This window comes from Cardiocondyla obscurior, linkage group LG04 (assembly GCF_019399895.1).
Source record: "Cardiocondyla obscurior isolate alpha-2009 linkage group LG04, Cobs3.1, whole genome shotgun sequence".
Classification (NCBI taxonomy): domain Eukaryota; kingdom Metazoa; phylum Arthropoda; class Insecta; order Hymenoptera; family Formicidae; genus Cardiocondyla; species Cardiocondyla obscurior.
This window is the reverse complement of record NC_091867.1, coordinates 8834665-8856519: the sequence shown is the minus strand read 5'-3', so window position 1 is coordinate 8856519 and position 21855 is coordinate 8834665. Positions and strand designations below refer to the sequence as shown.

General features: G+C 47.3%; 1 protein-coding gene across 17 annotated transcripts in view; it reads left to right on the top strand.

Annotated features, from left to right (window-relative positions):
• The window catches only part of Heph (polypyrimidine tract-binding protein 1 heph), a 349521-nt gene that overhangs the window by 69919 nt on the left and 257747 nt on the right, over positions 1-21855 (top strand). For 2 of the 17 annotated variants that reach the window (XM_070655601.1, XM_070655602.1), the window contains exon 1: positions 10556-11629. The exons of 14 other annotated variants lie outside the window; for them this stretch is intronic. The gene's annotated coding sequence lies outside the window, so the exon portion shown is untranslated. Of the gene's footprint in view, positions 1-10555; positions 11630-21855 lie in introns of those variants that run through there. One more of the 17 variants, XM_070655617.1, reaches the window with a different exon arrangement.

Sequence of the window (21855 nt, the reverse complement as noted above, 5' to 3'; positions counted from 1 at the left end):
ACTACGTAAATCTAATTTGCAAGATTGCGAGAGTGTCGCGAAGAGCGCTTTCGCGGACACCTCGTCGAGTTATCGAGCCGTTATTTGCCACCAGGATAAATCCTAAAGTTCGACGAAATGCGAGCAACGTTCTCCTGGTCGCGAGAATCGAAAAATCGCGAATAATGCGGTAAAGTAGAAAACTGCGATTTCGGAAACTGGATTCACGTGCCGGATTACGCGGGGTAACCGCGGCGCGTGAAGAATCGCTCCTTAAATTCGCGTCGGCGAAACGAGAGGGATGGAACGATCCTTCTTTGCCCGTTCTCGCTGCAGCGCTCACTCCCCCTTTCCTTCTGCATTAATTAACGCTGGATTAATAACGGTAATGTAGCCGCACCTGCCGCACGCACGTTTAAAGCTTGATGCATGATTTCGGGGAGAGGGGCCGCGAATTTTCCTTCGTTATCACGCGGCGAGATTTATCTACGAGGGGAAAAAATTTCTCGAACGGCCGTGGGTGCGTTTTCTCGAGCGCGTATGCCGTGAGTCACGCACAAGGCGAGGCGAGGCTGTGCTCCGAAAAGAAGAATACGGTATGTGAAGGAGGGCGGGAGTGCTTCCATCTCGCGATTGATATTCACCGACTCGCTTAAAAACGTCCCCTGTATACTTACATCGCGCTCTTTTACCGCTTAGAACCATGTATTTTTCTTTTTAACGTACCACCAGGGAGGGAAAGAAAGCCAGCCGTAGGGTGGCAGGTGACTTTAAGGTCACGCGATATCGTCGATAGGTGTATTCCCCGCGTGTGCGAGACAACGGCGAGGTGATGGCCGACACGAGGATGGTCGACGCGATAATATTGGTCGTTTTACTCTTTATCGGCGCAAATTGCATCGTCATTACCCATAATGTTATCATTTGCGGCGTGGTTCCGACAGCTTGTAAGTGCATCTTGTATTCCTGCGCGATGAAAATTTCACCGGCGTAACGACTTCCGCTTTTCACGTAGGTCGTTTCGTTTCTGTCGCCGGCGAACCGATAGCTTTTTCCCTCGGTGAGGAAAGACGGACCTCCAATTCATTCGAGGGAATATTAATCGCGGTGAAAGAAATGCGCGGAGAAGCATTTCTTGTACCATCTCTCTTTCTCCCCCTTCAGCCTTATTATGTACCATTACATTCGGTAATGATCTCATTACCAGAGACGTTTATAGCTTTTCGTTTTTAAACGAGAGAGACCTTACGCGACCTTCCTTCGGCCAATGGACCGTGATATATCGTCCAAGTTTTAATGAAGGCTATCTAATTCCGCCATCTGCGCGGAATAAAAATTAAAACTTGCACCGAAACGTCAGGACGGCTATAATCGAATTGTCGTGGAAAAAGTTTCAGCTTTCGCGCGTAACCAGATTTATTTCGCGGAATATCCGTGACTAAGGGCGCCGATATATGATTCAATTTAATATCCGATATCCAATTTAAATCGTAACGTACATACGGATTAAAGCGAGCATATTGCCTGCGAAAAATTGCGTTCCCCGCGCCCCGACGGCGGTAACACCCGCGACTGTTTGGCGAAGGAAAAAGGAGGAAGAATGCAAAAAGCTTGTTATCGCCGTGCAACCGAGTTCGTGATTAATTCGCCCCGTAAATGATACGCCGCGCTTTTTAAAAATATAATCCGCGCGGCCCTCGGCCGCGCTGGATTTCGCGTCTGTCGTACCTCTGAAAGTGGCTTTACACTCCATGCGGATTGTCGTTTTATTTCCGTGCGCGATACACGGCTTCATCGCGATTGCCGGCAACGGTAATTACTCTGGATTGCTTAAGTTTTTTTTTTTTTTTTTTTTTTTTTTTTTCTTGTTAGTTTCTTTGGCGATGCTATCATAATCAGCCGGGTTCTAGCTCTTTAAAAATCGCGCGTTTCAATTTCGCGACCGCGAGGCGCGAGATATGCACCGCATCGAATCAGCCTGCCACCGCTTCGCGGTTGTTTATGCGTCTGGGTCAAAGCGTCAAAATACACGGTACCACCCCGGTAGAGAGAGGAGGCGGTGTTTGAACGGCGCGAAGTTTTGGTGAAATCGTTACGTCGGTAAGTCAAACAGCGACCAAGCACGAAGCACCGTCGCCGCGGTCGGGCGAAGTTGGCGATGGTCCCGACTTACGTTTTCGCTGATAGAGATAGAGAATAGGCGGGTCGGTGAGACGGATGGACCGCGGCGGGTGGAAACGTATGTATTGCAACCGACCGACGGAGTGAGAGGAACGGGGGAGAGCGAAATGCGAAGTGGAGATCCGAAGCCAAATTCTAGGACCGCGCTTAGTAAGAGACTCCGATGTGGTGGTTAATTAACTCGCTATAGTATACCGCGGCGGGCTACGCGGGATTGACTTGTCTGCGGCAATTAACGCTCTCGTAGTTTCCGCAAAAATAGCTTTCCGCGTTGTACAATTTATGGTGCGCGCGGTCGGCACTCGATAGATCATCACGAGTCATCGCGGCTATCGGGATACCGGACACGACTCGGAGTGAAATTTTCGTGCAAAATTGTACGAAGCGAAAATTGAAGCGTTGCCGAAGAATGCCGGGCGATTAGCAAATCGGCTAGCCGATGTCTGGCCGACGGAATTAGAAGTGACTGAAATGGTGCCAGCCCGTTTTCTTCTTCGAGCACCATCACCGCCCGGTGTCAGATTGTCATTATCTTTCACTGTGAATTATCGTTTGGCTAAGGCGGTAACGCGCACGTTCGCATCTCGCGCGAGGCAATGTAGACAAAACACTAATCATTTTCGGAACCAGCATATGACAATGGAAAGAATAAGGCGCGGATTAAAGCTCGCGATATGTATGTACCGATGGCAATGCAACCGTCTGAGAGAATTGCGATAAATAAGATTTATTGAACGAACTGCAGCGTGGATTCGACAACCGTCGTATCACGTTTAGAAATTATTGCGTCCAGTCTGATATTTTATGCGATATTTATTTTTTATTTTTTTTCTTTTTTTTTCTTTTTTTTACTTGGAAACAGCGCGATGCTGTTTGTAAAATGAATGAAAGAGGCACAAAGAGACAGAGCGTAAGAAGAGGGTCAGACAAACGAGTCGATTAATTAACCAGAAGACGCACAGCAGATGGTGCGTGCCGTGGAGACGCAAGGCGCGAGAAAGGCTGAAAGCGAAAGAGAGCGCATGAAAGTGGCATGCAGCGACTTGAATTTTTATAACTCCGAGAACATCATACATCTCGGAAATATTCGATTCAATTGCAGTAATTAACAAGAAATGCGCCATAAATAAACCGTTTCTTGTTATCTCGCGTCGTTTCTTTATTTTCATAATCACCGCGTCGATATAGATTTCAAACTAATAATTTATACGTTTTAATATTTTTAATTTATGTTCGAAATAAAATCGACACTTGAGAGTAGCTCGATTGTTATGAATTTACGAATTCTATGAAAAACGTTAATTTACTGACGAAAATCGAAAGACATTCTTGTCTTTCGCGAGAAGTTGTCAAAAAATTTTGATCTCGCTGGAATACGCCACTGGGCGATTTGAGTTCCTAACGCCGACGTCGACGTTCTTAGCGGGCGGGGAAGCGTCATTACTTAATTTAGATTAATTTCAGTTCCCCTTGCTTCTGGCTCGGCGCGCAGCTCGGAGCCGTCTCCCCGAGCGTTTCTCGAAAAATTTACAAAGGGACTGACGCATCGCGGACGACAGTAACAATACCATACGATAACGTCACTCGACAATGCGTAGATTTTTTCTTTTTTTTTTTTTTCAAATGACGTAACACTTTGAATCGCGAGATATAATGTTAATTTAGCTTGATAAGTACCTATCGATTCGCAGGCCTTGAAATTTGTATGCACGCACATCTATCTTCATATGCGGCGTATAAAATGCATCGATATTTCATCGGCTATAAATATCACGGCGAACACCGGTATCCGTTGTGACGCTTGGCGCGGTAAATAAAAGAACATTCGTAGGAAACGGACACCCGATAAATCGTCGAACGTTAAAACCTGTCGGCGGAGGAGAGACGCCGCGGAGTAGATGATATTTCTTAACGTATAAGCGCCCTAAATTTCGGCTCGCGCGACGTTACAATTATATACAGAAGTTTGTTGTTATTGCGCGATTGTGGAACGATTTATTTGACAGACATTATGATAAAATATAATCTAGTCCGAGAGTTTAGTAGGCATAAACCTGTCCTCTATCTCTCTCTCTCTCTCTTATCTTCCTTCATCGAGGAATGCACTGAATATATGATAGAGCGAACATGCAAGGCGTATCTTATTCCACTGTGTAACATATCGGTTAAGACAGGTCGCGTTCTCAAATTCAGGTTCACGGTTACTCGATCTAAAACTGATAACGTCCACTCGTCTAATCGCTCGCGCTTCGCTTTAATTAGTTTCGCTTAAACAAGAACGCGTACGATATTTATGTTCCATTCCTTTCATTTTACGCGATTACTTTCATTTTAAGCGATAGTATTACTTCCTTGATAAAATTAGATTATTAGAATTTAAAAAAGAAAAATTTATTTTTAATTAATATTTTTATTATTTACTGCTTCTAATTTAAAAAATCGCATTCGATGTATTTATATCGAATGAAAAGTGATGTCAGAGTCCTGCGAAGAGCTTGTATATCAAGTTACAAATTCTTTTTATTTGAATATGCATCGTGTAGAAATAGACGGCGGCTTGCTCTGTACGACTTCACGATCTTGCCAAACAGGCGATTGATTTATTACGATCTACTTGAGACGGATTTTTCCGGAAGCGGGTGCGAGAGGTGTAATCGCTCGTTTGAGCGAGCATTTCTAGCTGTTCATCTAAATGACGAACGGCACCAGTTGTGCTAAGCGAGCAGTCGCCTGTATTAAGACAATTCGCGCGATTGTAGGTGCTCGTCCTCGTCAAGTTTCCAGACTACGCCGCCTCCGCGATTCTCAAAGAAACTCCCAACGAACCCTCCCCCTTCTCCCAGTTACAAGAGAATCCTTACAGCTATCTGTAAAGCACCGGTAACGATTTAGGACGTAATGGCGTACAATAATCCGGAATTATACCGGGGTTATGCTTAAAGACGAGAGTCAGAGTTTGCTCCGCGATTGGACGAGCCTCTCGTCCGGGATTCATCAACGACGTGGACGCGGCGCGTTGCGGAGGTAACCAAGGCCCATAAGTCTTCGTCGAGACTTTACGGCGGCGCGAAAAGGCTTCTTGGTCAAACGGCGGTCGCGATAAATCTTAATTCGCACCGTTGAAACGCGGCATTTAGCGTTCCGCGCCAGGTGAGATATGGCCCCCGCTTCGTCGTCTCACTCCTTTTCCGTCGCAAGTACTGTTTCGGGATTTGAAGCTGCGGAATAACGACGGAAAATTCACCGGGGAGAGAACTCGTCTCCTCTACCTCTCTCACGCACTCCGTTCTTCTCACGACCTCATTTACGTACTTTATTATCGAGCGACGTCGATGAAAACGCTTTATTTCCGTTGAATGGCTCGATAGGGTCGAGTAGATTCTCAGCCTTGTATCAGCTGACGATGATACGAGTCATTATTCTATCTACTTTGCTAATGTAAGTGAGGATTATAGATTTACGTGACGTTCTCACTGAAGATCACTTTATGACGAATCTCGAGCGATATGCAAATATGCACGTCAATTTTCGAGAGACTTTCGTTTTCGCATTCGTTTACTGGTTTAAAAAAAAAAAGAAAAAAAAACTTTTAAGCATTTATAAATTTTATTTTAAGGTTTTTATTAAGAGCAAAAAAATATACTTTATCTTAAAATATTGAAATACTTCTGGTGTGCGTGGGGCGTTATATTTCATTCTAATAAAATGCTCAAATATTTGCGAAATAAAATGCCGAGAATTTCGTTTATTCAAGATTTGCGAGCCGTTTTATTTTTGCCCGAGAATGAAAGCGATAAACGACCTTGAGTACATAGCGTGATATCGTGGATGGTTCGATAAAATAAGAGGTAATTTAAAATAATCATGTTTTGCTATTAAAAAAATTAAATTGCAGTTGCCTTTATTCTAAACGATCACGATAGTTCTCTCTAAAACAAACATTTTAATTTATTCGTTACTCGACCGTGCCGCGTCTTCAGGCTTTATAAAATAATATCCGTGAAGTTGCATCGATTATAACAGGAAACGAGCATTACAATCAATTTAAATGAAATATAAAGTCGCTTCGACAATGTACGATAAATATTTTCATAAAAAGAAAAAAAAAAAAAACAATGACATTAATAACGACGCGGAAGCACCGATAAGCAATATTTTTTTCTCGCCTAGACGTGAGAAAAAGAATCGCGTGACGCGTCGTATAAATTTTATCATGTAAATTTCTTTCCCGCGAAGACTCCGAGGATATAAACCTCGAGACGTTAAATCGAGTTAAGCCAAATTAGCGATTCGTCAAATATTGAATTATGCTAATCGCCATTTGGGGGAGGAAGGGGGGGGCGCAATCGAATCTGTAACGATTCAGAATTCGCGAACGTGGATCGTCGCGTGACCCAGAATCGAAATCGATTCTACCGCCAGTTCGTGAATCGGCGTGACTTAGTCGCGATAAATCCGCGGCCCTGATAAAATATGCCCTGTCCGTCCCTACGTCTTTATCCGGCGCTACTCCATTCCCGGCGATGAATTGGGTTTCCGAGCCGAGAACAAGCCCGAAACCGGGAGAGAAAGGCAAACCGTGCTCCCTTCGCTTCTCGGGCGAGGCAAGGGCCTTGTGTATCCCTCGTCGAAATGGAAAGTAACGATCTGACCCCGTCCCAAGAGGGAACGACCAACCTTCCGCCCTGCGGTATCCTACATTTTTAAACGTGGATCTCGAGATCTTCTCCTCGCCACCCCGCGCGTTCGTACGTGCCTTCGTTCCGATGCACGGTGGGTCGGAAACAAGGGGGAAAGGGGGGAGGATGACTCACGGATATGTACAAACTCGCCGTTTACGTGCACGTCCGCGATGTACAGGTGAGCGTGCAATCGCTCGCGTCGCGAGTACACGCGGCAAAAGGTGGCTCGCTCTCGTCCTTTGTGCGAGCATGGGATCCTGTGGGTACGTTCCCATGCAAATACGCAGGGCCGCACGATCCACCGCTTCCTTTGTTCGGCTCGACGCCAGCCGTTCCGCCACATATTCACGCTCATATCGCACCTTCGGTACGAGACTGACGTCTCGAAATACCTGTTGTTCGCGAGCGGAGTAACTGACACCTCGCGCTGTACGTTTCGATAGGAAGGCTTCGTCAAATTAACCACGAGGGTCCGCCAACTTTTCGACGTGCGACTTTTTGGAGACTTTTCTTTCTTTCTCTTTTTTTCTTTTTCTTTTTTTTTTTTTTAATTACGTCCGCCTTCAGCTCGACGCAAGATATAATTTTACAATCGCGACGTCGCGGAGGAGCGTTGCTGAGTAACGCGGCTATTTATAAATAAACACCAACCGTACTTAAGAGTAAGTAATTCGCTTGGATAATTCTATTCCGCGAATCTCGTACTTGCGCAATCTTTGAAAAAGTGCGCTCAGCACACCGAGCGCACACTGGTGAATCGCGGCTGCTTGCGTAACGTCGTCGCGAGATTTCACGTGCGCTTAATGAATGAATTTCACTGATTAGTCGGCTGATATATGATACCTTAGTTTACGGCTGTTGCTGGCACGGTGGAAACGATTTCGTCGTCGAGTTTCGCTCGATGCGCTCCCACGATTACGGCTTCCCATCTCGCGCAAGTCACGCGCTAATCCGCAGAATTATGATGCGATCGCAGCACGCGTTCGATACTTTCGCACCTCGCCGATCAAACTTTGACGTGCGCGTGACACGCGATGAAACGTGATTAAACGCTCGACCCTGGAGTCAAAACTGGCAGCGATCTAGGCGCGAAAGTGAAATTGACATTGCTTTTATTACGTAGCAAAAATCTCTCGTGACGAAATTCTTATCGCACTGAGATTTCGAGGCGCGATGACGCCACGCTCTACGAATTTCAGAACAAAAAGAATAAAAAAAAAAAAAAATTACTCGTTTCTCGAATAGCATTATTTTCTATTGCCACACGACGCGATTTAGAATGCGCGATGTGTGTTACGCTAAAGCAGCCGTTGGGCTTAGATAGGAGAGGGTTTAAACGTCTTGCGATCGACGACAGGTCGGAGCATTTATTCCCCGTGCCGATTCTCGCGGGCATCTAATAGGGGCATCGGTCCAAGCCCCTCTCGGGATCCGTTGTCAAAAATACGCAGGTCGGTCGCTAAAAATACACGAGCGAAAGTGTATATGCAGAAGAAGGCAGGGCGGGGGAGAAGGGGGGGAGGGGCAGAGGACCCCGTATCGAGTAACACACATCGCGCATCGCCGAAAAATACTCTCGGCATTCATACGTAAAAGTGAGGCGGCAATCCGGTTTTCTCGTTCGGTACCGTGCCCCGCTGCGGCAAAACGGTGACGACGGCCGGCAGCGGGGAGAGGACCTCATTCGGAATAGCCGTATGAGAGGACCTTTATGCGCGCACGGGATGCAGGCGGTCGAGGGCCCTTCTTGCGCTTCTCCCCTTGCCCCACCCCGCTCTCCCTCCGGCGCGGAGCAGGCCCTCTTCCCTTCGCACAGCCGCCGTCCGACACAAAGCTTCGTTTCTCGGCAATGTACAAGGTCTCCCGTTCGTTTCCCCGGACACCCGGTGTCCATCCCTTCACTCCACCTTCGTCTCGTGCTACCCTTCTGCGTTCGACTCGCTCCTCGCTTTTTCACGGCGCGCGCTATCCTCCTTTCGCCTACTCGTTTTCTTCCACTCGGGGCCCCATCCCCCTCGTTTCCTTGTCCCCCCCTTTTATCCCCTTGTCTCTTACCTTGCCGAGCTACGTATTCTTTTCGCCCGTGTGATCATCCTGCGCGTGTATATACCGGGTGAAACGCTCGCGCGAGTTTCTTCGTCCTCTTAAGCAGAAAGGTCTTAACTTGTAGAGATCATAATTTTTCGAGACGATCGAATTCGATGGCTAAATATTAATATGTATTTTACGTGACATCCAGGTCTACTTTATTATTTTAATTGTGATTAATTTTTTTTATCAATGTATTAATGAGATTAATTCAGAATTAAATTTGATTGAGTCTGAAAAATATCTAGTTCTTTGGTTACGGATGTCTTTCTTAAGAAAGCAGCTGTGCCTTTTGTTCGCGACGAATTCTACACACCGGAGAATACGAGGCCTACACTTAATCGATTTAATAACGATGAATAATTCCGAGGAGATTTTAAAGAAAAATATAAATTTATAAATTGTGTTTATACATATATGACCAACATCGAGAAATTGTATAAAATTCGTGATATTGAGCAATCTTGCGGTCTTGAACGTAAATATATATATATATTTTTTTTTAACTTAACAACTACTTTTTGTAAAAAATACAAAACGATTTTTCTTCTTTTAGTTAAATGTCAATAAAAATGGCGTGAATTTTGAATTATTTTCGGTGGCCATCCATGAATAACGCATCGAACTCGCGTAATTCTCGGCGGATACGTCAACTATTTTCGAACGATAGAATATTACTCGGTGAAATAAAATCGAAATTTGGATTATGCAAATACAAACAGGATCCGTATTATGCAAATATAGTCAAGATGTGTGCTATGCAAACTCGTATTATGCAAATGCCCCCGGCGGAACATTTATTTCCACTTTCCTACGGGGCGAGAGAGCATTCTACGCGAGTTCGCCCATTACACCTGCAGCGTCGCGGCGATGATTATTTACCGCGCGTTACGACGAATTAAATTGCGACCGGGAGAGAGTACGTGCGCGCGTCCACCGTCGTCGCGAAAACCATTTCGTCGGGGGAAGACCGAAGGGATGAATAGCGCGTAAATCGCCAAACGAATATCGTGGACACCCCGTATACACCCTGGCGCGCCTCCTACGTCGTTTGCCGACACGTCGGCACGGCCGCGAGAGTTTCGAGGGCGCGACAAAGGCAACGCCAACGGCCGCAAGGTGAGAGCGAGCGAGACCCTGCCAACGGGATCGAGCTGAAGTCGGCTGTTGCCGGCTGGCGAGCCTTCTCCTCCGCGCTCGTCGTGCGCCGCGCGCGCCTCCACCCGTCCCTTGACCGCCTAAGTTCTCCCCACTACCGCCCGGAGCGTCAGTCGTCCGCGTCCCTCCACCAGATCGGAGTCGTTGTGTCGCTCCCCACTTGCGTCTACCCCGCACCGCACCTGGCCTACGTTGCAACGCGCGCCACACTCGACCACGGTAAGCCTGCTGTTCTCTCTCCTCTCCTCTCCTCTCGCCGCGTCTCGTCTCTCATCTCGTCTGCTCTCGCCTCTCGCTCGCTCGCCCGTGTCTAGCCTCCTCTATCGCACAGTCACCGTACCCCTCCCCCCGCGCTTCCTTCTCGCGTCCACCGTTCTCTCGAAGCGGCACAATTCGTAGCGAAGTTTCAACGCTTCGCTTCTCTCTTTCCGTTCCGTTCTTCTTTCCGTCTTCCGTTCGTTTTTTTTTTTTTCGGCGTATAATTTTTAGCCGACGTCGCGCGTACGACACGCGTTTTCGCGGTGTCGCGTCACCCGTGGCCCCCCGAAGGCTTCCACCCGTGCTGCCGGCGCATTCAGCGAACCCCCTCCCCGCGCCGCGCGCTTTTTACTCCGCTCGTTCTTCAGACCAGCGTGTTTTTGTCTTTGTTGTTCCGCGGACGCTTCGGCTTCTCCTTCATCCTCCCGATTAGTTTTCCTTCTCGCCGTTACTTTGTATTCCCCTTCGTTCTCTCTCCCTCTTTCTCGCGACGTGTTTTGTTACTTGGGTGTTTGCCCCGGCGGCGAAACGGACGATCGGTTTAGTTGCACGAACGGCGTACAACGTGACGCGATTGTACAGTCGTTCCTCCGCGGAGAGACCCTCGTGTGGGAGCCGAGCGCCGGAGTGAGAGGGGCAAACCGGGCGAAAGAGAGAGACAGCGGCCGCGCGTAGCTTGTAGAGAAAGGCGGAGAGAGGAAGGAGAGCAGTAGCTAGCCGGTGGTGCGTCGTCGTCGTGCGCTTCCTAACCTCCAAAACACGAGCCTTCTCGCCGACGCGTAGGTACGCTTAACAGACGACGAGCGACGCCGCCAGCCTCGACACGCGCGCCCGCGCGTACGTGTGATTGTGAATACGTGTGCGTACATGTGTGCCCATCTCTCCCGTGACATTATCTTCGATTCACAGCGCGCCTTGCCGTTGTCAACCGTCGTCGTGCCGTCGCGTTGTTCGTAACTTTGCGGAACGGTGTTGTGCCTTCCGCGGTGTGTACATCCTCGTTGACGAAAACCGTGCTCGCGCGAGTCACGAAAAAAAAAAGAAAAAAAAAACCCTTGCGAAATCGAGGGAAGTGTTTGATACCCCTGTTTCTTCCTTTCGTTCGTCGTTTCGGAATTTCGCGTTCCTGTGAGTGAAGCCGAGAAAGCCACGCGGCAGAGCGGAGAAGCCGCGCCACGCCACCGCCAAGAGCCACGAGGTGCACGGATACCGCCACGGAATTTCGCCCGGACATTCCTTCCATCGTTGCTGCCACCGCCGTCTGGGAGCCTACCGTAGACACGGTTAGTACATTTGACCCGATAGCGTGCCCCGACGCCGTGCTCTTCGGAACCCATGTATCGGCGGTCCTCTGACCGGCCGCACCACGTTGAGCCGCGCGTTTCCGGCGCGGCCACGCGCGAACCCGCTTGCGCGCGCTCCGAAATCCGCGTGTGATTCCTCTCTCTCTCTCTTTCTCTCTCATTCTCTCTCTCTCTCTCTCTCTCTCTCTCTCTCTCTCTCTCTCTCTCTCTCTCTCTCTCTCGCGCTCTCTCGCTCTCCTTTCGTCGTCGCGACGCTTCATCACGAAAGGCGCGCATGTCCGCGCGTCGAAACCGGCGCTCTCACCCTCCTTTTCCCCTCGCCGCTTCGTTCCCGCACGTGGTTGTGAATTTCCATCGACGATCTTCCGCTCCTGAGTCCCCGTCGATTGTTCTCGATTCTCGGGGACGGATGCCATTCGTCACGGTCCCTCCGGCCTTGGCCCTTCCCCGATCCCGCTCGCTCGACGGAAGGCTGATTTCGCGCCGGTTTTTGGGGCGCAGCCCGGCTCGCGCAAATGACCGGAAGCGTGAGGAAACAGGTGTCGCCGACTAGACGCACGTTTGGGTTTTCTTTTAAGACGACGCGGTTAAGATTTTTTGCGCGGTCAGCCGCGCGGCGGAACAGAATGTTACGTCTAACGTTGGTGATGATAATATAATGAGTTAACTCGACTAAGAAAGTTAAGGTAAATTTTTTTTTCTTTTTTTTATTATTTGTAAAACAAAAACTGCGACTTTAAAACAACGCGTGCGTTCACGTACAGATATTTTATCTTTTTTCCCGATGCATGACGTCACAGTGCAAATGCAGCACGGTATCTTCGAGCCTCGGTCCAACGCACATTAACCTTCACTTTTAGCGGAGAGGAGCATAAAGGCGCTCGCGTGTTACTTCTTTCCTCGTCTCTTTGTCCGGTGCCTTTTCGCGTGAAACGCTGTTGAATATTTATGTCGTGTCTCTCGGTAAATAATTTCTCGTCGTCTCGCGGGGCCTTGGGGTGGCAAACTCCCCTTGCGCTCTCTCGACGCCGACGTATCTCGCGGAACAATCGCTTCACCGCTGGGAAAATGCTGCCGTCGGCGGACACGGCGTTCCGCGCGCGTATCAGCGGTTTAAAAACGATTGAGAATTATCGCGAGGGGAAATCAAAGGTTTTTTTTTTCTTTTTCTTTTAATTCTAAAAATGTAGGCTCGATTTCACAGACGTGTATCAGCGAGAGTCGCGTTTTTCCCTGCAACACCGGCGGTTTTCTATATTAATTGTCGCAATCGGCTGCTCACGATTATTGTAGAATAAGACTTGCAATTCGCTGCCATAAACAGCGTCCTGACCGGCTTGGCGCATAGTTCCGCGCGGCTTGTCGCGGCGCCGCATTGCGCGGTGCAGCGTCGCGTTCCTCGAACCCGCGGCCCCTCGTTATACGTGCGCCGCGTGCATGTGTGCATCTGGCCTACGGTACCCCGCCGGCTCCTCAGGATCGTGAGAATCGCTGTTGCGCGTCCCTCCGCTCGACTCGTCCCGCTTTGCACGCGACTCCGAAGCCGGAGTCGTCCGCGCCTCCCGTTTTTACAATCGCGGTCGCGTCGCGCCGGCTCGTTCCCCTAAAGCCGCGATCGCCGCCGGTTGAAAACAATTGCTCGGTGAGAAACAATCGCACCCTCCCTAAGAATTTTCACGCGACAGCGGTTTAACTTTCTTTCGACGAACCACGTCGGGGGCGCTGGGTAGCCACGAGATTTTCTGATTCGCCTCGCGACGTCTACTCGCGCGAAAATGTTCCCTCGCAAAATACTGTTCCACCTCGAAATATCCAATTTGCCCTGAAACGTACGGCGGCGCTGTTTCGCTTAGCACGCTTCGAAATTCCGGCGCTCTCGCGTTCTCGACGCGAAACTGGGATCCCTTAGACGCGTCTCTCTCTCTCTCTCTCTCTCTCTCTCTCTCTCTCTCTCTCTCTCTCTCTCTCTCTCTCGCTCTGTGTCGTTGAGCGAGATTTGTCGCCGTCGTCAACGATGCCATTGTCAATAGCAACTAGGCTGCGAGCCGGCAATCAGAGCGCACCTCCTTGCAACCCGGGCTAGCGAGTGAAGCAACTTAGGAGCGCGTAATTGCTCGGGAATTAGAAACCACACCTTTTGCGTTTGTATGCGAACGTTGCCGGTCGACGTAAAAGGAAATCCATCGTAATCGCAATTGGATACAAGTGGGCAAAAATGATGGTCGTCAGGCTCGACGGGCAATTTATTAATCACCGCGGGGTACGTCGTGCCTCTGTTTACAATTAATTTTCACGATTACGAGCCTTTCAGTCCGGCAGGCTGGTGGTGCGTTTTTGTACGCGACACCGATATAACATTCCGAAAAATGCTCTCTTTCTTTCACGATAATTTTTTTTTTTTTTTTAACGCGCGTTGAAAGGGTTCGCGGGGCTACTTCGCAATTCACGCCGTATCTCGGCCTGAAATTCCACGGCCGGCGATATCGGTCGTAATTGTGGCCGTGATCCGAATATCGATGACTAAGACCGTCTCGGGTGTGTTTTTGCGCCGCGAATGGTAATCTACGGTCGCGAAACGCTCGAGCGTTATTTTCTACGATGATGCATCCGCCGGCACCTGCGCCGGCCGAGAACGTCGCGATATCACGCTCGGATTATGATTAAACCATTTTTGCCGTGCCGTGATTCTCTCGCCGAATCACGGAGACCGGTTTCTTTTTCTGTCCGCAACCTGGTGGACCGAAATCGAAATCGCTGCGCTTCGTTATTATGCGAGGCTCGTTTCGTAATTTGAGAGAGAAGCGGACTCTCGTCGTTCAACCTCGAATGCCTTTTGGTTAGCCGGCGCGTTAGACGTGCCGAACCTCGTTTTTGCCGCTGCTCGCGAGAGGATGTTTGCTTAAGGCGAAAATCTTCTCGTCGAAAAGTCCACGCACGTAGCCGCGATAACTCAATTTACTTAAATTTAATCATCCCATTTTAATTTTAATTTTGAAAGCTGACGAGAGCTCCGGAGCTTTTCTTTTTTTTTTCCGCATTAAAAGTGCGGGAGGGGGAAGTTTATTCGCGACGACAGGAAATTAATGGTAACGACGTTTAATAGAAGTATTAATAGCAGGAAATATACAAATTTATCGCTATTGGATAACTGGCCGAATAAATTTTATCGGCTGGTTATGGAATTATTACTGAGCCCCAAAGAAGCGCTGACAGGCTGCGAAAACTCGTTTGCTGACATTTTATAGCTGCACTATGAGCTGCGCGCGTTAGGTGTCTCATTTTACCTTGATATCGATCCGACGTGTCATCCGTTTAATCTTTCCTTTCTTTTTGTTCTTCTTCTCGCCGTCGTTTAGTGTTAAAGCACTCTGCCCGACGTTTTCAGGACGTATCATACTCGCAATTTATGGGAACCCTATGCCGAGAATGTTGAGCATGCGCTGGAACGATCTTAGGGACCTACCGGACGACTAAATGCTTCCCATAACCGAGATATTAAAGGATTTATTAAGCGCGGAAGGTCAATTTGGACTGTTCACTTTTTTTTCTTTGCAAGTTAATAACCTCCCGCCCGCGAGACGTTTCCGCGCGCTAAATGCAGTTATTGTTATCTTTACTGGGACTGTAACCATCGATTTCATGATAATTAGATTGTAATGTAAACTCTACTTCGCTTTATCTTGCTGCTCGCTTGCCGTACCGATACGGCGTAATAACTCTTGCAATAAAAAAGCGCGACGTCTCTTTATAACCTATAACTCAAAATTAAAAAGAAATTTACAGTTTGAACATGCGAGTGGGACGTTACGTTTTTTAAGAGTGACGCGTTTGAAAGTTTTGTACAGCGGACTGGTTAAACTTTTTTTTTTTTTTTTTAATTATTTAAATACTATTATTTGATTTCTCTTTTCTCCTCCCGTGGAATACTTATTTGTTTGAAAGCATCGGCGTAAAATCAGCTCTTCTGTAATCGTGATATTTTTATAAATTCGCGACATTTTAAGTGACATTTAAGCCGAGTGGCCACCCACGTGGTACCGCGAGCTCCTTTTGATCGCCAAGGTCGGCTGACTCCCGCAAAGCAATTCATCAATTCGCCTTCGCCGTCGCGCGAGTGGAATATTTCCTTTCGAGGTTACTCTCTTCTATTTTCTTTACGTTGGACTTGGAACCTCTCGTATTTTGGGTTCGCCAGGCGTATCATATTTTTCCATTCCGACGTTTATGGCCGCCGTGTCGCGGCGCCGTCGATTTTTCTTCGCGTGATTCGAGATTTGTAAGCGCGGATTATTCCCGGCGAACCCTCGCGGGGGAGGCGCGAGGGACAAAACGGGAGGCCCTAATAATAAAAAGGATTCGATACGTGCGACACGCGGCATCGGGGGAAATTTCTCGGCTCTAGGCGGTTTTTTCTTTTTTTTTTCTTTTTATATATTGAATTTCCCCCGTGATATTTCTTTTTTAAATGTACGCCGCCGAACAATTTCGCTCGAGTTCGCCGAGCATCCCGCACATTTATAGCCGTCAATCTGGATTCTTTCCAGCATTTGTTTGCCCCGCGATCAGGCATTCGCTGTCGATCGATGGCGGCAGCTCGGCGTTTTGTAACGCTTCGCAAAGCGGTTGTCTGAAATAATAAGAGTGCGAATCCTCTCCCGTAATCGATTGCTCGACGCTATTTCTTTCTCTCTCTCTGTCTTTCCCCGCGTGATTTCCGCGTTTCGCGATTTGCGGTTCCCAAATCGCCGGCTAGCTTTCCGCGGAAGGGGGGTTGGCACGCCACGAGTGGAGAGTAAAAAGAACCTCTCTTTATCCCCGTTTCGCCGCGTCTATCCGCCTCAGTTCGAGTCTCTCGCTCGGGTAAACATCTACCGGAAACTATCCCGCGGAAAAATAAGCAAAGCACGGGTTTGCGTGGCATTGGCGTGATACTCCGCGGGTGGATGGCGCGCGGGATTTCATTCGGCATGAAACGAGTGTAACTTAAGAGCCGCCATCACGCGAGAATCTCTTAATTCGCGCGTGCGCCCGCGCTGTAAGACCCTCGTGCTTTCCCCGTGTAAACACGCCCGAGTCCTGCGTTGCAAGGAACTACCTCGCACGAGTCCATCCTCGCCTCGTAATACGTCCTGAAAACGAATGCAGCACGTATCTTCGAATGTAAGTCACTCCGCTCTTCGTTCGTTTCTCTCGGCATTTTTTCTCGCACGAATCGCATTCACGTCGCGCCGATTTTTTTTTTTATTATTATTATTATTTAAAAAATTTTTTTTTTTCTCATCTACGCAGATGAAGGATTTAGGGTTTAGGTGCGTTGCCGGCTTTATTTTCCTGGCGATCGAACGTCCAACGGGGTACTCGCAACTCCATGTCGCGGGAAATTAATTAATTAAATCGCCCTGGTTGCGCGCGGGATGATCGATACCGAAAATTAACTGCCGCCGTAATGCTCACGGCGCAGGCCCGTCTGTCTTTCGCGGAGACGGCCTGTCGTCGACGGAACGACAAATTAACGGACAGGCTAATAATTGTGAATACGCCGGCCGATCGTCGGTTATTCCGCTCGAACTCTGCGCTAATGATGTTCGGTCGTACGATGCTTTCGCGATTTCATCTCAAAATCTTTCCTCCTTAATGCAATCTTAATTCTCTTCTTATGACGAGTGACTGTTCGAGATTGGGGTCAAAATAAATCTGCGTTCTTCACATCGCGAATTCCATTGTTTAAATAAGAATGCGCAATCAAAATTTATTTTCTTTCTCTCTTTCTTCTTTTTTTTTTTTTAATCTGAACGTGCTCTCTCGCGGAATCTCATTTGTAGTTGCGAAAATAAGGTCGCGAATATATCTATGCATATATACATGCCCCGAGTTGCAATCGACGGCATCCTGATTAAATCGGCCTCGATTTTTTGTTACACGGCTGGAATAAAGGATTCTCGCTGGTTTTTCTCGCCCGTGCCGTAAATAAATGGACAGAATAGCGTCGCGGCGAGCCGCTGAAAATAACGCCGCGAGTCACGCCGCGCCGTCGTTTGTCGGCCAGTTTCGAAAACAATTTCGCCGTGTGTACAAAACCACCGATCGTCGGCGCAGCGTATCCAATAATGCGAGAGCTCGATGATCCGATCACGTCTCTCCGTTAATTAGATCGGATTACGAAGATTGCGCGCCGGGAGCGCGATTTTTGGTCGCGCGGACGAAAACGATTTGCCCTCTCCGGTTTTTTTTTTTGTTTTTTTTTTCCGCCGCTAAAAATCAATTTCTTGTTACGCGTAAGCCGCGGAAGCGTTCTCGCTATCGCGTGTTTTCGGTGTATTTCTCCCTGGGAAATGGTTTTTTGGTATATGCATGATAACACGGATCAGTTCTACGTATAGACGGATAGAAAATTCTTGTCGCTCAAAAATTTGCGTGGCTTTGCGAATATTAAAATTATTAATAGACTTTCGCGACTTATGCCGTCGCTTATTCCGAAAATGGCGACTGGAGTAACGCGTCGGATAGGAATCAGCCTACCGTTCACGGCAGCAGCAATTCCGCCGTCGTTCGATAATCTTAATTATTACATAAAATGACGCGATGTAAGCGGGGCTCAGCGCGCGTCGGTTCTCGCGTCGGCGAACAATCCGAGGCTCTTCAACCAGGAAGCGAGTAATTTCGCCATCCCGCACGTCCACCCACCGAGCGGGGAGAGATACTTAATTAATTCCACCGCTCGGCAGAACGCCGCCGATATTCTTGTGTGATAAAAATGTCGTGATACAACGACAGCTTCATCGTGGAAAAATAACGGTGAGCGACTTCTGTAATAGATCCCAGCGGCGCGCGATTTTTGTAATCCGATTTGCGGTCGAATGCTTTTTTCTCTCTCTCTCTCTCTCTCTGCGCACAAGTTATAAAGGAAGTATGCAGTAATTCAGAAAGCAACTTTGTTACTCTCTGTAATTACAGACGGTCGTGTTTTATAAATTTAAACAAGCACGCGCTCATCTCTCTTCTTACTTTCTTTCTTCGAATAATCGCGCGCAAACCGCATTACGTTAGTTAAGAGTTAACCGAAACTCGTGTCCTTACTGGCGTATCGTGAGCTTTCTTCGGCTTCTTGAAAATTCAATCACGACAAATGTGTGTCAGGGCCAACGGGTCCCTTACTTCTCCGTCCGTTAGATACCGAGACTCATTAACGTGACTCCGAGCAGACGTTCAACTGCAGGCAAATAGATCGGCTTTACAGTCAGAGACCAAAAGCTGGGTGGATTATTGTATCCCGCGGAGCGTTTATTTGACTGATATTACGACTGGTTTACGTCTAGTCTGATTTAGATCAAGTCAGCTCGATCTTTCGTCTGGATTTATGACGCGGAAAGGGATTCGACGAGTCGCAAACGCGGATCAGTTTAGATTATTAACGCGGCTCGACTAAATTATCCTCTCGTCAAATTTACATTGACTGTTATAATATTAAGAAAATTAATTTATCCTTAATAGAATTTATCTTAATTAAATTTCTGACCTTTCTCGTTTAACGGAAATTCATATGAAAACTTCACGTTGATACGGTATGCACTAGTCGGTCGCCAGAGCGGTTATTTTCTGAGTTTGTTCCTGCGAAAGTTCAGGCTTGAGAATTCAACGCTTTAAAGTGTTTATTAACTTTGCACACGTAATATCGCAAAGTATTTCTTAAAATTCACCGCTCTCTGGCCAGCGGTCGTTTATTAGTTCCGGTCAAATAGCCGAGAGGTATCGGCAGCTGCCTTACGTCAGATATCTCCGGCCGTAACTCAGCATTTTCGTCGAATCTCTTTCCTGGTCCACGGAGCCGAGACCTTTCTAGGTGGCGGAAAGGTTACTCCGGGAATCAACGCGTCTCCGTTTTCGTCCTAAATCATTCGCTTCCCACCCGAAGAAAGCCCCGCGCCGGCCGAGTACAGCTGTTCGAGCTTTGCACTTGCTCGAGACGCCGGTGTTTACATTATTATATACCTACGCTTCGCTGTCGCGATTTTGAGAAGCTGCACCTGTCTGTCCCCGTCAGCGACTCGTTAACTCGCGGTTATTGGCTTGCAAATGTTTCACGATAAAAATAGCACAATAAATTTTTTTTTTTTTTATAGCTAATACAAAACGCCGCGAGTTTATACAAGTAACTGCAATTTATTATGCAAAAGTCAATTCGATAATGTAACTCGAGATCTCGGGAGCTCTTAATAATATACATGTTATCAGGCAGAAAGAAATTGACACAAGCTTACTTCAGATATTAGTTTAAGATGAGATGAGAGATGATTAAGAAAGAAGGAAAAAAAAACACTCGTCAAGTGTAATTTAATAAATTGAAAAATACGTGCGGTTGTAGAACAATTTCGTTGCGTTGGCATTTTGAATAATAATCCTTACGTTTCTTTATCGTGACATCCCAACGTTTTAAACATGCGATAAAATGCGTCACGATAGCAGGCGGACAGCCGGTTGGCCTGCGCGAAATAATCTGGTGCGCGTTTGGAACGACAATTTGCGCATTGCATGTTATGTCGCGCGTTCTATTCGCGAACATATCGTTCCGTTCGGCAAAGGTATTACTCAGCGCGATGAGATTATTGCGAAACGAAGCATTGTCGGTGGTGAACTCTTCGAAACAATAATCGCGCTCGGACGGACGCGCTCCGATTATTGGTGGACAGGACAATTTCATTTCGCACGCATAATTGCGCAGTCGATGTGTTTAGCTGCGCGCCTAAATTTTGCGTTATTCGAGTCGAAACTGATCGAACTATCCCCCCGGTTCGCTCGGCTACAGATAGATTTGGAACATTTTGCGCAGAATAATGAAATTTTAGTAATGAAAATTGAATTTCCGCGAAGATTGCTTTATTCCTGTCTTTCACCGAGTTAACATGCAATAGACGGAATAGAATAATTCCTTCAATTTCTTGACGCATATATTTTCCCGATATACGTTTAATGAATTTCTTTTTTTTTTCTGTTTTTTATTAATTTTTTTTTATTGTACATTTTATTTCTAAATTTTTACCGCGAAATTTTTGATGGATAAAAAGAAATATAACTGCGTGTTTTTTTTTTTTTTTTTTAAGAATAATGATGAATTTACGTTTTTACTCGGAGCGTACTGAAACGTGTGTCGTTCCCGCTCGCGCGTGTCGTAATACTCTTCGATTACATTGTACCCATGTCGGCGGCGGCGGAAACGAGGTTACCGTCTGCGTGACGGTGATTTAATGAAAGTGACGTCTTGGCACTGGGATGCGCCGATCGGAGATTAATCCGTCCTACCGCGCGTACACAGGACACATGCACGGGCCGCGAATCGTGCTACACCCGTGTCGCCTTTTGTACGTGAGCACTCGCACACGCACAATTTTAAGTCCGCCGCCTATATTGGCTCGAGGCGAGTGCACGCTTTTATCAGCTTATCTTTGAAAGCGACGGTAAACATTTGAATTATTAAGCCGCCTACGCTTTGAGACGCACCGGTGGATGAGGTCGGAAGGAGAGAGAGAGCGGAGGAAAGGCCACCGATATAATAGCTATGGGACGAACAAAGGGGACTCCGAGCTACGTCGAATGCACGAAATTAACCCTTTCCTGAAACGGGGTCGCGCCACTGCCCGCGGAAACTTTGGAAATGTGATATTTTTCCCCTCGGTAAAAGGGAACTTGCGAATTGTAGGCCTCCAACTTAGCGAGAAAATTTTGTATTTAAATTTCAACGCGATATTCCCGTTCTCCGCCGAATCCCGCGGGAATGTTCGTTAAATAAAACTTTTAAGATTCACTCGCATCGAGTGTAACACCGCAAAATACCTGATAAATTTCAAGGCCCGATAAAATGATTAATCCTAGAATATTGTTACGCGAAACAGTTTCGTGCGTGCTATAAATCGGATTACAGGGAGATAAAATTCACAGCGGAAAATGTAATAATCGAAACGCGTTGAATATTGCATGTTTGTTATCTGATACGTTTGACGTCATTTGTGCCCGTTGATATACAGTATGTTTCGTGCAAAATGGTATTGTCAGCTCGGAAAATATTACGGATAGAAAGTGTCACACAGAGAAAGACACTTTCATTTAGGAAAAATATTATTTCGATCGTATAATATCCTGGAAGCTCAAAAACACTTTTGTGCAATAATATTGTTTTGCGTACGGTCGATTAATATTGAAAATTATTAAAT